The following is a 14,050-nucleotide window of genomic DNA, read 5'->3' as shown; positions in this document are numbered from 1 at the left end:
ACATGTACTGGTATAGAGAGCCCTTCCGGCTGGCTGCGAGATCTAATGCACTTCTTTCCGAGCCGAAAGACGTGCCGGTCCCCGCCACGTATCCGCCAGGAAGATTAGTTCAAATGTGTGTGAATTCGTAAGGGACCAATCTGCTGAGGTCATCGGTCCCTAAACTTACGCACTACTTAAGCTAACTTATGCTAAAAACAACACATACACCCATTCCCGAGAGAGGACTCTAACCTTCGGCGGGGGCGAAATGGTGTCGAGGACCGGTGTGCCGGCCAGCCTGTGGATGGTTTTTAAGACGGTTTTTCGTCTACCTCGGCGAATGTGGGCTGGTTCCTCTTATTCCGTATTCCGCCTCAGCTACACTATGTCGGCGACTGGTGCACAGTCACTGTTACCACATTCGTGCACACCATAATTACTCTACCACGCAAACATTTGGGGTTACACTCGTCTGGTGTGTGGGGGGAGGGGGGGGCCTGGTCCACTGGAGGCCGAACCGCACATAACCCTGGGTTGGATGTGAGGTGGCGGTGGGGTGTGTGGACTTATGTGACCTGTTGGGGGGTTGTGAACCACTGAGGGCTACGTCAGCGAAGCCTCTCCGTCGTTTCTAGTTTCCCGGTTCAATACAATACAATACAATACGGATATACAGACGACCTCATCATATCATGGACCCTGCACACGAGCAGAGGCCTGTTCAAGCTAGTGGAGGCTCTGTAATGGTGTGGGGCTTGGGCAGTGAATGTGATATGGAACCCCTGATACGTCTAGATACGACTCTGACAAGTGACACGTACGTAAACATCCTATCGAATCAGCTGCATCCATTCATGTCCATTGGGCATTCCTACAGACGTGGGAAAGAGCAGCAGGACAATGTGACATCCCACACTTGACATTGCTACAGCGTGGCTCCAGGAATACTCTTCTGAGTTTAAGCGCTTCCACTGGGCACCGAACCCCTCAGACATAAACATCATTGAGGATATCTGGGATGCCTTGCAACGCGCTGATCAGAAGAGATCTTAATCCTCTCATACTCTATGGATTTATGGACAGGCGTGCACGATTCATGGGGTCAATTCCATCAGTACCACATCAGGCACTAGTCGAGTCCATGCCACGTCGTGTGCGGCTCTACACGATATTATGCAGGTGTACCAGTTCCTATCGCTCTTCAGAGCAGTTCACTGCATGGCGGCATTTAGTAGAAAAGCTTTAATTTCAGTTAGTATCCGACTAGCACTTATTACGCCAGAAGTGGACTCTAACAGTTAATATTTGATAAAGAAAATATGTTAATTTCGCACCTAAATGATCGTGGGACCTCATCACTCAGAATCCCCGAATTGGATCAACGTTCGCGGATTACTCACAGCTCCTCAGGCCACTGACGTTCTTCAGTACCACATGGCACCGCCAGGCTCGCTGCCTGAGTTCCGAAACTCGGAATCACTTGTTAAGACAATCGTAAACGATCAAACATTTTGTCAAACTTCACTACGCTTGGCAAATATTAGACCGTGTACGATGCAGTGTTTGCGAGAAATTTTGATTGACAAAAAGTTTGAGAAGATGGCGGATGTTGTTTGTGTAGATGTTTCGCCACATATGCTTAGTGAAAAATATATCTCATTGTATCGTGAATTTGCACTTCTATGAAAACTACGATCAAATATACAAACAAAATAGCACTGACAATTACCTAAATGGTAGAGGTACTACCTCTTTCCCAGTCATATATTACGGATGAAGAAGTTATGAACACAATAAATATCTTTCGCATACAGTAACATATAAATGGGAGTGCAATGAAATAACAGAAATTGAAGTCCTCCGGTTCTTCTACGGTCGATGTGAGCTGTATGTTCTCAAGTTGTGGTAATTTAATGATCTGTCATTAGAATACTAAGTAGAAGAGAATGAGGTTTCACATACTTGTGTCTTCTTTTTCAATGTGAGCCGGCCGCTATGGCCGAGCAGTTCTATGCGCTTTAGTCCGGAACCGCGCTGCTGCTACCGTTGCAGGTTCGAATACTGCCTCGGGCTTTGATGTGTGTGATGTCCTTAGGTTAGTTAGGTTTAAGTAGTTCTAAGTGTAGGGGACTGATGACCTCAGATATTAAGTCCCATAGTGGTTAGAGCCATTTGAATCTTTTTTTTTTTCAATGTGAGGGCGAAGTAACGTTAAACAAGTTATTAAATGTTTCCCTGTTTGTCAGCAAAAAGTTGAATTAATCATCGGGATATAAGTGAAACGTTTCCGTTAACGGGTTTCCAGCTGAATATTGCTTATTTCAAACCATTCCCGAACCAGCCTCATGCTTTTTTCTTCTTTAAACAGCGTGCCAGAGGCAATGTTGTCAATGCTTTATCTGCATTTGCAGCCATTCGCACTAGTAACAAAATGCAGCATACACGGGAAGTGCCTGCTTCAAAAGTAAGGTCAAATTGACAAGCTTTCTTAGTACGTGTACGGGCTTGTTTGGCAAATCCGTGGCTAGATGAGAGCGACCTTCATAGCTCTTTTAGGAGGGACTTAATAAGTTTTAAGAAGTTTCATTGCCCATTCGGAGAAATTTGATGTAATCATCGAGTTCTATGAGTAGCATTTCCTTTAGCGTATTTTCGTGGGTAAATCTCTCATTTCAAGCAGTTTCCTGGATGAGAGTCTTGTTTTCTTCTCCTTCTTTGAACACAGTGGCTAAGTCAACGCCAGGACTGTTTTGTCTAAATTTATGGCCGTTCTCACTTCTTTCAATACACTCACGAACACGAATAGTGCCTGCTTCAAAGTGAGATTAAACTGACAAGCATTGTTTGAACGTGTACGGGCTTGCTTGTCAAATCTGTGACCAGATAAGGGCGATTTTGTCAAACACGTTTTATCGTTTACGGGGGCCTGTACTGGTCCCTATAGCGTTCTACATTGCTGCTTACGAAGGGTAGTTATTACACTGAGCGTTTCAATTCAGTGTTGGAAGACTGTCAAATAAAAAGTTCAAAATAAGGCGAACGTCGCATCTAACACACGCTTTTAACCCACCAGGAGGTTTCCGATCAGTGCACGCACTGCTACGAGTGAAAATCCATTCTGAGATAGCAACTGAATTCACAAACAGATGTCTATTTTGCTGCTGTAGCCATCTACCGAGAACGACATTACTTATCGAATGCAATCTTTCTAAGGTTTAACTTTTTAACAAGACGGTGCAACTTTCGTTGGTACAACTCATTACAACGAGTGATTAATATCAAGATTTCCAAAGCCCGTAGAACATTATTAAATGACACGCTTTGTATTCTATCGAACCCAATACCAATAACTATTGAAACCAAGAACATATTGAATAGATACACTGTAATTAAAACTAGAAATTCTAAACAAACATTGGAAACTGCTGCACATTTCGAAAACTGGCCACTTCGCGCAGATATCGTCCTGTTCAACTATGGTAGTAGTAAAAGGAAATACTTGATATGAGTATTAACAGACGAGAGAAAAACAGCAGGAACATGATCATACACAATAATTTTCATAAAAAAACACGTTACATAGCTTACAAAGAATGGCAGCAGTTCCCGAAGCAAAACAGCAATATACTCTCAGGGGAATCCAAACAATCGAGTGTAGCTTACTTAAAGAAACAAGAATTAGTGTTAAAGTCTTTCAAAATGAGAACTAGATTACAGGCATCTGCTGGATTAGAGGTCATACAGGCATGTACGGAAACGAACTGGCAGAGCTCTTCGTCAAGGAGATATCTACGTAGATAATAGGAGGACGTTTCCCGCAGCAAACGTCCCATTACTTGCGTGAGAGCTCTGGAGGTATGGCAGAAAGATTGGTAACGGACGCCAGAAATAATGACTACAGAAGAATACGATCCAAAGTGCACCTAAAACTGACTATTAAATTTCCGGTGTCTGCTAACTTCACTGTGATACTACAAAGGCACAAAAAAGTGAATACCTATCACCATAGATTAAGCAAACCTCTCGATACTATGTGTCCATATCCATGTACCAGAGGCAATTAAATTTAAGTTCGCTCATAAAGTTTAAAAATAAAATCGAAACTAATTCTAGTACAGCAACAACTGTACCAATTCAATATTACCAATACCCGTTTTGTATTAGAGTAATGGCCGATTATGACATGAATTAACACTAGTAGTATTACACTTTTTAATGGAGCAAGTGAAAGAAATCCTCTGGGAATCGAACATAAGTAATCTGTAATTGGATTACTCACCTTCCGGAGTAGATCGAAACGAATAACGCTAGCTTGATCGTCGCACAGTTTGAACAGAAAGCTCTCGTTACAATATCTAAATATAACAGAATGGAACGCACATACCGCTTGCATGATGCAGCTGTTTTATATACTACTGTAAGTTCGCGCACAGCGGAGCGTTACGTGGTTGGTGGAAGAGAGGGGGGGAGGGGGGAGGGGGGGGCTGAGTAGGCATGCGTAAGCATGACGCTGCTCTTTATAGCGCGTGTCATTGCGCAATACGCAGTACCGCGCAATTACATCGACCGCCTGATACGGATGTTGATGGATTGCTCAATACATTACAAATTTTGAGAGGTCGTAGTGTGTACCAGAACGTAACAAAAACGTCCGTTAAACATTGCCTCCAAAATGCATGTTTTAACAGTTGTGAGCACTTTTTCATCTGCACTACTGCGAAACACTCACCTCTTCTAATACCAACTATCTCTGCATCTACATAGATACTGTGTAAATCATGTTTAAGAGCCTGGCAGACGCTTCATCGAACCACCTTCACGATTCTCTATTATTCCAATCTCGTATAGCGCGCAGAAACAATGAACACCAATATCTTTCCGTAGCACCTCTGATTTCCCTTATTATGTCATGGTATTTTCTTATTACGAACGACAAATTCTCCTGTACTTGACCGTAGATACTAAAACTCTAAACTTCATTCGAACAGGCCCTGCAGGTGCAACGGTACCGACCAACCGCCGTGTCATCCTCAAGCCACTGGCGTCACCGGATGCGGATATGAAGGGGCATGTGGTCAGCACACCGCTCTCCTGGCCGCTGTCGGTTTTCGTGACCGAAGCCGCTACTTCTCCATGAAGTAGCTCCTCAGTTTGCCTCACAAGGGCTGAGTGCACCCCACTTGCCAACAACGCTTAGGAGACCGGACGACCACCCATCCAAGTGTTAGCCCAGCCCGACAGCGCTTAAATTCGGTGATCTGACGAGAACTTGTGTTACCACTGTTGCAAGGCTGTTGGCTGACCACAGATACATGAAACGCTAAACATCTGTTAGTCATGTTGTTCAAACCGTATTTACAGCTGTGGGTAAGAGCAGTGCATATATTAATTGTAAGAGAACAGGCATGTTCAGTCCATATCCAGCCTGTCGTGCTGGGGTAGGTATCATACCAACTGGAGATGCGATTTATGCACGGTAGAACACCAGCCCAGTATCTCCAAAACGTCCTGGAACGCCTCACACGAACGTTAATTGAGCAGGATTGGTCGGGGAAGTTCGTTACGTTGGTCAGCTCGTTCTTCGGATCTTAATCCCTTGGAATTTTGGTTGTGGAGACGGTTGAGAGCTTTGGGGTGAGTAAACCCCTTTAATGATGTACAAATGTCAGAGTGACGCGTCATTAGTTTTCCAGCCCATCCGTGACCAACCTGAAGTTTTTCAGAGAGTATGTATCTCTAAGAAGTCGGACAGAAACATACCTTACTATGAGTAGACATCATATCGAGCACCTGCTTTAGCGACGGCCCCAAGTGCAGATCGCATGTAATAGTAACCTCTGCTGCTTGACAGTAACAGAATAATGTATTCCCATTTGTTTACTGCACTCTGCAGGTCGTTCATCGTAACAAAAAGATTACAGTGAAGGAGTTGTGTTTCACAATACCGAAAATGAAAAAGTGCTCGTTGCTCTCACGTTCCGCATCATAGTGCGTATGTTCACCCCAACTTTTTTCGTTGTGTTGGTTCATACAGACACGTCTCACAATGTGGAATACTTAGTTTTAAAGCGATCTATGTTCAAGAAGGCTGTGAGTGATTTAAAGGTGTTGACGATTGTCCAATATTTTACTGAATGTATTCGCCGTGTGCTGGCGGTATTGTACCATTCACGTCAGTTCCTCCCGAGAACGACAGACATTCAATTCTCTCTGAATGATTTTTCGCAAAGAACTGAAAGATGGGAATGATAAAATATTGTAAGCTGGGCTGGACGACCTATATCAAAGCATCAATTGCCAATTTGAGGAAATGAATTTCTTAACTGATTAGGAGACGCCAGCCACTTCGTTGTCCACGATAGGGAGCCTATCTGATGATCACAGTGTCATGTCAGGATAAATGTTTACTTTACTTGTAGCAGTTCTCAAAACTGGTGAATGCAATCAAGTCGGCTGTCCATCGAACGCACTTGTCTATTTTTCTTGTAACATTTATTACAGCGGAGACATAAGATCATGTAAGCTATCAATCAGCATAAGAGTAATTGTTTTATTTTGTTTGTAACAGCTATGTGATAGAGAAATAAACAGAAAGCACATGTACACGACAAATTGTAGTTATTTGTTGTTGTGATTTACGAATATAGGGGCTTCCATGAAAGAGTCTTTGATCCATTGAAATGTTCACAGAAAGCTTCTCAAACCTGTTTCAGCTGTTCTGCGTAGATGCTCCTCGTGTTTCCAAGGCAAGCAAGTGAGCTGCAACACACATTCACATGGTCGAGCGCCGATGTGTTCACTGTGGCAACAAGTTCTATCTGGAGTACCACGGACGTAAATGTGCCACACTAGTATTGTACGTTTCTAGATCTCCCACTTTCACGCAATACCTCTACACTGACATAATGTTATTGTGACAATAATATTGGGCGTGTGAGGGCCGCTTAAGTCCTTATGATAACGTTATCTCTGGTCCGTAACCAAACACTACACAGATAGGAACGGCTGTTCAAACACTCTCAAATTCTTAATGTCAGCTGCTGCCTGAACAGTTTTTGACGATGTGAATATGGCAAAAATTCATCTGGTTTCATAAGCTGTCTTCTGCATCGCTGAAGATAAAAACTTGTGAAGAATTTTAACTTAGAATGAGATTTTCACTCTGCAGCGGAGTGTGCGCTGATATGAAACATCCTGGCAGATTAAAACTGTGTGTCCGATCGAGACTCGAACTCGGGACCTTTGCCTTTCGCGGGCAAGTGCTCTACCAACAGAGCTACCGTGTTTCGGTAGCTCAGTTGGTAGAGCACTTGCCCGCGAAAGGCAAAGCTCCCGAGTTCGAGTCTCGGTCGGGCACACAGTTTTAATCTGCCAGGAAGTTTCAATTTTTACTTACTTATCGATACTGAGAGTGCGTGTTGGCGTCAGCTGTAAGTTCTCAGTTCATCTGGTTGCTGGTACGGGATCTCCCTTAAGCCGCCCTCTCACCGAACGTGAAAACGCATGTGGACGAGGGGTTGGAGTGGAATTCCACATTCCACTGCACTGTAAAGCGTGGAATGAGGAATAAGGCATGCCAGATTTTGCCTCGTTGAGAGGAACATGGCCAAGGCGACATCGCTTTTACATCATAAACAGATCTTAAGGTTAATCATATTTTGTATTTAATCATAGTTTGTATTTTTTTAAAGGATATGTGGCATGAATATACTCTGTCTCCAGGCGTCATCAAATTGAGGATTCTTAGAGTCGTTTTAGACATGACTTCTTACAATGAAGTGACAGCAAACTACGTATCGGTACTTAAGGCTTCAAGTATCTGTTATTTTTAGTGTCATAACTACTGTCCTATTAGAGTTCACCATTTAAATACTACGCAAAATGATGACATATTAGAAGCGCTTCTTTTTGCAACAATCTGTAGTAGCTAAAGATCAAATAATGACATTTGCAGATACAGTCTTTATCGAGTGTATCCCGTATAGGGCGGCAGAGGTGCCGTATCGAGCCTTGGTGTACGTGATAAAGTCATCAGCTATGATGTGGAAAGAGGAAGGTTCCAAGAAATCCCCACTCGTACCAAACCTCCAGAAATGTCTCGGTTTAGCCGATGACTCCATAGATGGTGGTTAAGGGGCGTATAGTATAACTGGCCACCCTTTGCCAGCCGAGTTTTGTGATAATTAAGCCAGTCCGTCCTAGAACTGGCTTTGTGAACGGCCACGTAGGAATTCTTCTACCTGTTATTTGGACATGCTCTCGTAGTTTTAGGTCTCCCTGTAGAGCTGTAGCAGCGCCGTCGGATTCTCAAAGTGCTGTGGTCTATATGGTCTATGTTTTATGTAATCGAGAGGGAAGAAGTTTTTATTACGGTGCGCTTATTTAAGAAGCACCTTAAAATGAACTTGTTCACACTGATTATAAGCTAACTGTTAATGGTACGACAGCATTGTCAGCAGCATGACTAGACTGAAAGGCATCCTATCGACACCGCCGACTATCGTGCACAGTCTGAAATTTGAGGAACAATCGCTACAGTTCTTGTGCGATCGTACATCTTCGCTTATGTCAAAATTATTCATTTATTTATTAATATTAACGATGCCTGGCTTTGTGAAATTACTGAAAGATAGTGTTTATGACACGTAGACTTCTCCTAATATCTGAGTGGCAAAAGTAACATTTGTTAGCAAATGTTTAGTAACAACAATTACTTAATTCACGTGAGAATAAATGTACTTTCCCTACAAATATCTTTGCTGACGTCACGAGCGATTTCTGCATCGGCACCTCATTCCAGTGGCTCTGAAAGCGCCAGATAGCCAACCGCCTCTGCCAACGACTGTGGGAACCGTACTTACTGCCGCACTGATCCATTCATTTCATGCGTAAAATAGCAAAATTGGAACGAAAGTAAAATGCACTCTGATTTGTAAATAAGTGATACCTCACAAAGTAGTAGGTTCGTGTTCACTTCCTACCCAAATTTATTTTTCAGCCTTTTTTTGTAAAAGTTAATGGGTCTTTCTAATTCATTTAGTTGAAGTATTATCTGCAGTAGTCTACGTTATTTAGTGTAAAATATGTATTATCGGCAGTTCTTGTTTCAAGAGCCAACGACTACCTTATTTTCACAGTGGCCAGAAATCTTAAAATATCTTTTTGAATGAATGTGAGCAGATTCCAATAAATCTTCCATTCAAATAAAATTCAGAAGAATGTCGATCATGAACCCTCTGTAATTAAGTACGTTACTCCAGGCTGGTGGTGGTCAAATGAACACCGAGAGTGCGGATATTGTGAACGAGCAACGTGACTGTAGAGCAACTACACTCAGTTTGAAACTGAAAATGGGATGAAGACCCAGTTGAGTTAACGTTAACGTATAGCTTGTGGTAGGAAGTATCTCAGATCTCTGGACAGCACAACATGGTGCTCCTCCGCCAGCAATTCACTGTTCCAACTGTCGATGGGCCCAGAATCTTTTTCGCGATCTCTTCCGCTCTTCTATGACAATCTCTATTTGAATTAAGTCTGTTATTTTAGGCGCTTCAGTTTCCGTAAAGAATCTGTCTGATTTGCGCTCCAGACGCAGGTGGGAGACTATGTGCAGACTAAGTGCATAGTACTGATTAAGGCGCTTTATGTAACGATCACTGAGGCGACCTGCCCATTTTCCGTCGGGTAAACAACCAGTAATTTGGATCAACCAGTATTTGTTGAATGCTTTCAGCTGTAGGAGGTGCAGCGCGGTGCTCTCGCTGGAAACCAGGCCTCACTGTTGTAACTCAATTGCACCTCTTGAAGCATCTTACGTTATCACTTACTCGACGCGACGCACATTGGAAAATGTACGAGCGGATGAACTAGTTGCGCCACTCAGATCAGTACTGGAAACTTAAAACTGGATCCAGGGTAAGCATTTAGTCTCGACCTTCGATTCTTTCAAGAATGCAATTCCCGTGCATAAAACGTAATATCTTGTAAAAGATGTGCTACCCAATTACATAACTTTGCAGGCACATTCACTGGTATCTGTTGACATTCACTGCAAACTGTGTTATGGTTAGAGTTAGTACTCAAAAAGAAAGAAATTAAAACATGCCCGCTGCAGCAGCTTAGATATACGAGGGCTTTTCGGAAAGTAAGGTGCGATCGTGCGTGAAATGGACACCACAGAGAAAATCCGATACAGCTTTGCGCAGATGTGTTGGGCAGTGTCTCTAGTATGCCCATCGATCGCGTCACATCGCTCTTTTCAGTTTTGAGTGCACAGTGAGCACATAAACATGCATAGGGAAGCACACGTGGTGTAGGGGTAGCGTCTTTGATTCATAATAAAAACGTCTTCGGTCCCGCGTTCGATCACCGCCACTGCCCAGTTCTTGATAAATAATCAACATTGGCGGCCGAAGACTTCCGGCATAAGAAGTCAGCCTCTTTCTGCCAACGGCCTTGTCAAAGAGGGCGGAGGAGCGGATAGAGGTTCAGGGCACTCTCTTGTCCTAGGGGTGGGAAATTGCCCCTAAAGGCGGAAGAATCAGCAATGATCAACGACATGAGGACGCAGAAGGCAATGGAAACCACTGCATTAAAGACACGTAACGTGTATCCACAGGACATGTGGCCTGTACTTGAAGAAGTGTCATGATGATCTCTCCATTGGCAAAAGATTCCGGAATAGTCCCCCATTCGGATCTCCGGGAGGGGACTGTCAAGGGGGAGGTTACCATGAGAAAAAGATTGAATAATCAACGAAAGGATAACGTTCTACGAGTCGGGGCGTGGAATGTCAGAAGCTTGAACGTGGTAGGGAAACTAGAAAATCTGAAACGGGAGATGCAAAGGCTCAATCTAGATATAGTAGGGGTCAGTGAAGTGAAGTGGAAGGAAGACAAGGATTTCTGGTCAGATGAGTATCGGGTAATATCAACAGCAGCAGAGAATGGTATAACAGGTGTAGGATTCGTTATGAATAGGAAGGTAGGGCAGAGTGTGTGTTACTGTGAACAGTTCAGTGACCGGGTTGTTCTAATCAGAATCGACAGCAGACCAACACCGACAACGATAGTTCAGGTATACATCCCGACGTCGCAAGCTGAAGATGAACAGACAGACAAAGTGTATGAGGATATTGAAAGGGTAATGCAGTATGTAAAGGGGGACGAAAATCTAATAGTCATGGGCGACTGGAATGCAGTTGTAGGGGAAGGAGTAGAAGAAAAGGTTACAGTAGAATATGGGCTTGGGACAAGGAATGAAAGAGGAGAAATGTTACTTAAAAACCGTCTTGATTGCAATTTTTGTTTTATTCATATGACCGGTTTCCGTTCATTCAGAACCATCTTCAGATCTAATATTTCAGTTACAGGAGTACATATGTGACGTAGCATGTGAAAATTACTGGATTTGGACGGGTTCCTCCTGTAACTGAAATATCAGATCTGAAGATGGTTCTGAATGAACCGAAACCGGTCATACGAATAAAAAAAATTGCAACCAAGACGCTTTTTAAGTAACATTAAAAAATCACTGATTGCTGTTATCCCACAAGACATTATGTCTGTTTTTGAAAAGAGGAGAAAGACTAATTGAGTTCTGTAACAAGTTTCAGCTAGTAATAGCGAATACCCTGTTCAAGAATCACAAGAGGAGGAGGTATACTTGGAAAAGGCCGGGAGATACGGGAAGATTTCAGTTAGATTACATCATGGTCATACAGAGATTCCGAAATCAGATACTGGATAGTAAGGCGTACGCAGGAGAAGATATAGACTCAGATCACAATACAGTAGGCTGAAGTTCAAGACATTAGTCAGAAAGAATCAATACGCAAAGAAGTGGAATACGGAAGTTCTAAGGAATGACGAGACACGTTTTAAGTTCTCTAACTCTATAGATACAGCAATAAGGAATAGCGCAGTAGGCAGTACAGTTGAAGAGGAATGGACATCTCTAAAAAGGGCCATCACAGAAGATGGGAAGGAAAACATAGGTACAAAGAAGGTAGCTGCGAAGAAACCATGGGTAACAGAAGAAATACTTCAGTTGATTGATGAAAGTAGGAAGTATAAACATGTTCCGGGAAAATCAGGAATACAGAAATACAAGTCGCTGAGGAATGAAATAAATAGGAAGTGCAGGGAAGCTAAGACGAAATGGCTGCAGGAAAAATGTGAAGACATCGAAAAAGATATGATTGTCGGAAGGACAGACTCAGCATACAGGAAAGTCAAAACAACCTATGGTGACATTAAAAGCAACGGTGGTAACATTAAGAGTGCAACAGGAATTCCACTGTTAAATGCAGAGGAGGGAGCAGATAGGTGGAAAGAATACATTGAATGCCTGGTGAAGATTTGTCTGATGTGTTAGAAGAAGAAACAGGAGTCGATTTAGAAGAGATAGGGGATCCAGTATTAGAATCGGAACTTAAAAGAGCTTTGGAGGACTTACGGTCAAATGAGGCAGAAGGGATAGATAACATTCCACCAGAATTTCTAAAATCATTAGGGGAAGTGGCAACAAAACGACTATTCACGTTGGTGTGTAGAATATGAGTCTGGCGACATACCATCTGACTTTCGGAAAAGCATCATCCACACAATTCCGAAGGCGGCAAGAGCTGACAAGTGCGAGAATTATCGCACAATCAGCTTAACAGCTCATGCATTGAAGCTGTTTACAAGAATAATATACAGAAGAATGGAAAAGAAAATTGAGAATGCGCTAGGTGACGATCAGTTTGGCTTTAGGAAAAGTAAAGGCACGAGAGAGGCAATTCTGACGTTACGGCTAATAATGGAAGGAAGGCTGAAGAAAAATCAAGACACGTTCATAGGATTTGTCGATCTGGAAAAAGCGTTCGACAATATAAAATGGTGCAAGCTGTTCGAGATACTGAAAGAAGTAGGGGTAAGCTATAGGGAGAGACGGGTCATATACAATATGTACAACAACCAAGAGAGAATAATAAGAGTGGACGATCAAGAACGAAGTGCTCGTATTAAGAAGGGAGTAAGACAAGGCTGTAGCCTTTCCCCCCTACTCTTCAATCTGTACATCGAGGAAACAATGATGGAAATAAAAGAAAGGATTAGGAGTGGAATTAAAATTCAAGGTGAAAGGATATCAATGATACGATTCACTGATGACATTGCTGTCCTGAGTGAAAGTGAAGAAGAATTAAATGATCTGCTGAACGGAATGAACAGTCTAATGAGTACACAGAATGGTTTGAGAGTAACTCGGAGCAAGACGAAGGTAATGAGAGGTAGTAGAAATGAGAACAGCAAGAAACTTAACATCAGGATTGATGGTCACGAAGTCAATGAAGTTAAGGAATTCTGCTACCTAGGCAGTAAAATGACCAATGACGGACGGAGCAAGGACATCAAAAACAGACTCGCTATGGCAAAAAAGGCATTTCTGGCCAAGAGAAGTCTACTAATATCAAATACCGGCCTTAATTTGAGGAAGAAATTTCTGAGGATGTACGTCTGGAGTACAGCATTGTATGGTAGTGAAACATGGACTGTGGGAAAACCGGAACAGAAGAGAATCGAAGCATTTGAGATGTGGTGCTATAGACGAATGTTGAAAATTAGGTGGACTGATAAGGTAAGGAATGAGGAGGTTCTACGCAGAATCGGAGAGGAAAGATATAATTGGAAAACACTGATAAGGAGAAGGGACAGGGTGATAGGACATCTGCTAAGACATGAGGAACGGACTTCCCTGGTACAAGAGGGAGCTATAGAGGGCAAAAACTGTAGAGGAAGACTGAGATTGGAATACGTCAAGCAAATAATTGAGGATGTAGGTTGCAAGTGCTTCTCTGAGATGAAGAGGTCAGCACAGGAAAGGAATTCGTGGCGGGCCGCATCAAACTAGTCAATAGACTGATGACAAAATAAAAAGGTTCTAGGGGACTGATGACCTCAGATGTTAAGTCCCATAGTGCTCAGAGCCATTTGAACCATTGTTTGATCAATCGAGTAGCACTGTTCAACTTTTATTTGTATTACTTTCGCCGTGGTTACGCTTCAAAAGATAATGGAACTTTGTG

The 14,050-nt window shown here is 42.8% G+C and overlaps 1 protein-coding gene across 1 annotated transcript in view; it reads right to left on the bottom strand.

Moving 5' to 3' along the window:
- The window catches only part of LOC126336253 (cytochrome P450 6k1-like), a 76,320-nt gene extending 71,918 nt beyond the window's left edge, over nt 1-4,402 (bottom strand). The window contains exon 1 of the mRNA XM_049999748.1: nt 4,262-4,402. The gene's annotated coding sequence lies outside the window, so the exon portion shown is untranslated. The remainder of the gene's footprint in view (nt 1-4,261) is intronic.
- Nucleotides 4,403-14,050: the final 9,648 nt, after the last annotated feature.

Source organism: Schistocerca gregaria, chromosome 2 (genome assembly GCF_023897955.1).
Source record: "Schistocerca gregaria isolate iqSchGreg1 chromosome 2, iqSchGreg1.2, whole genome shotgun sequence".
NCBI classification, from domain to species: domain Eukaryota; kingdom Metazoa; phylum Arthropoda; class Insecta; order Orthoptera; family Acrididae; genus Schistocerca; species Schistocerca gregaria.
Note: the sequence above shows the minus strand (reverse complement) of the source record. Positions and strands in the feature narration are given on the sequence as shown.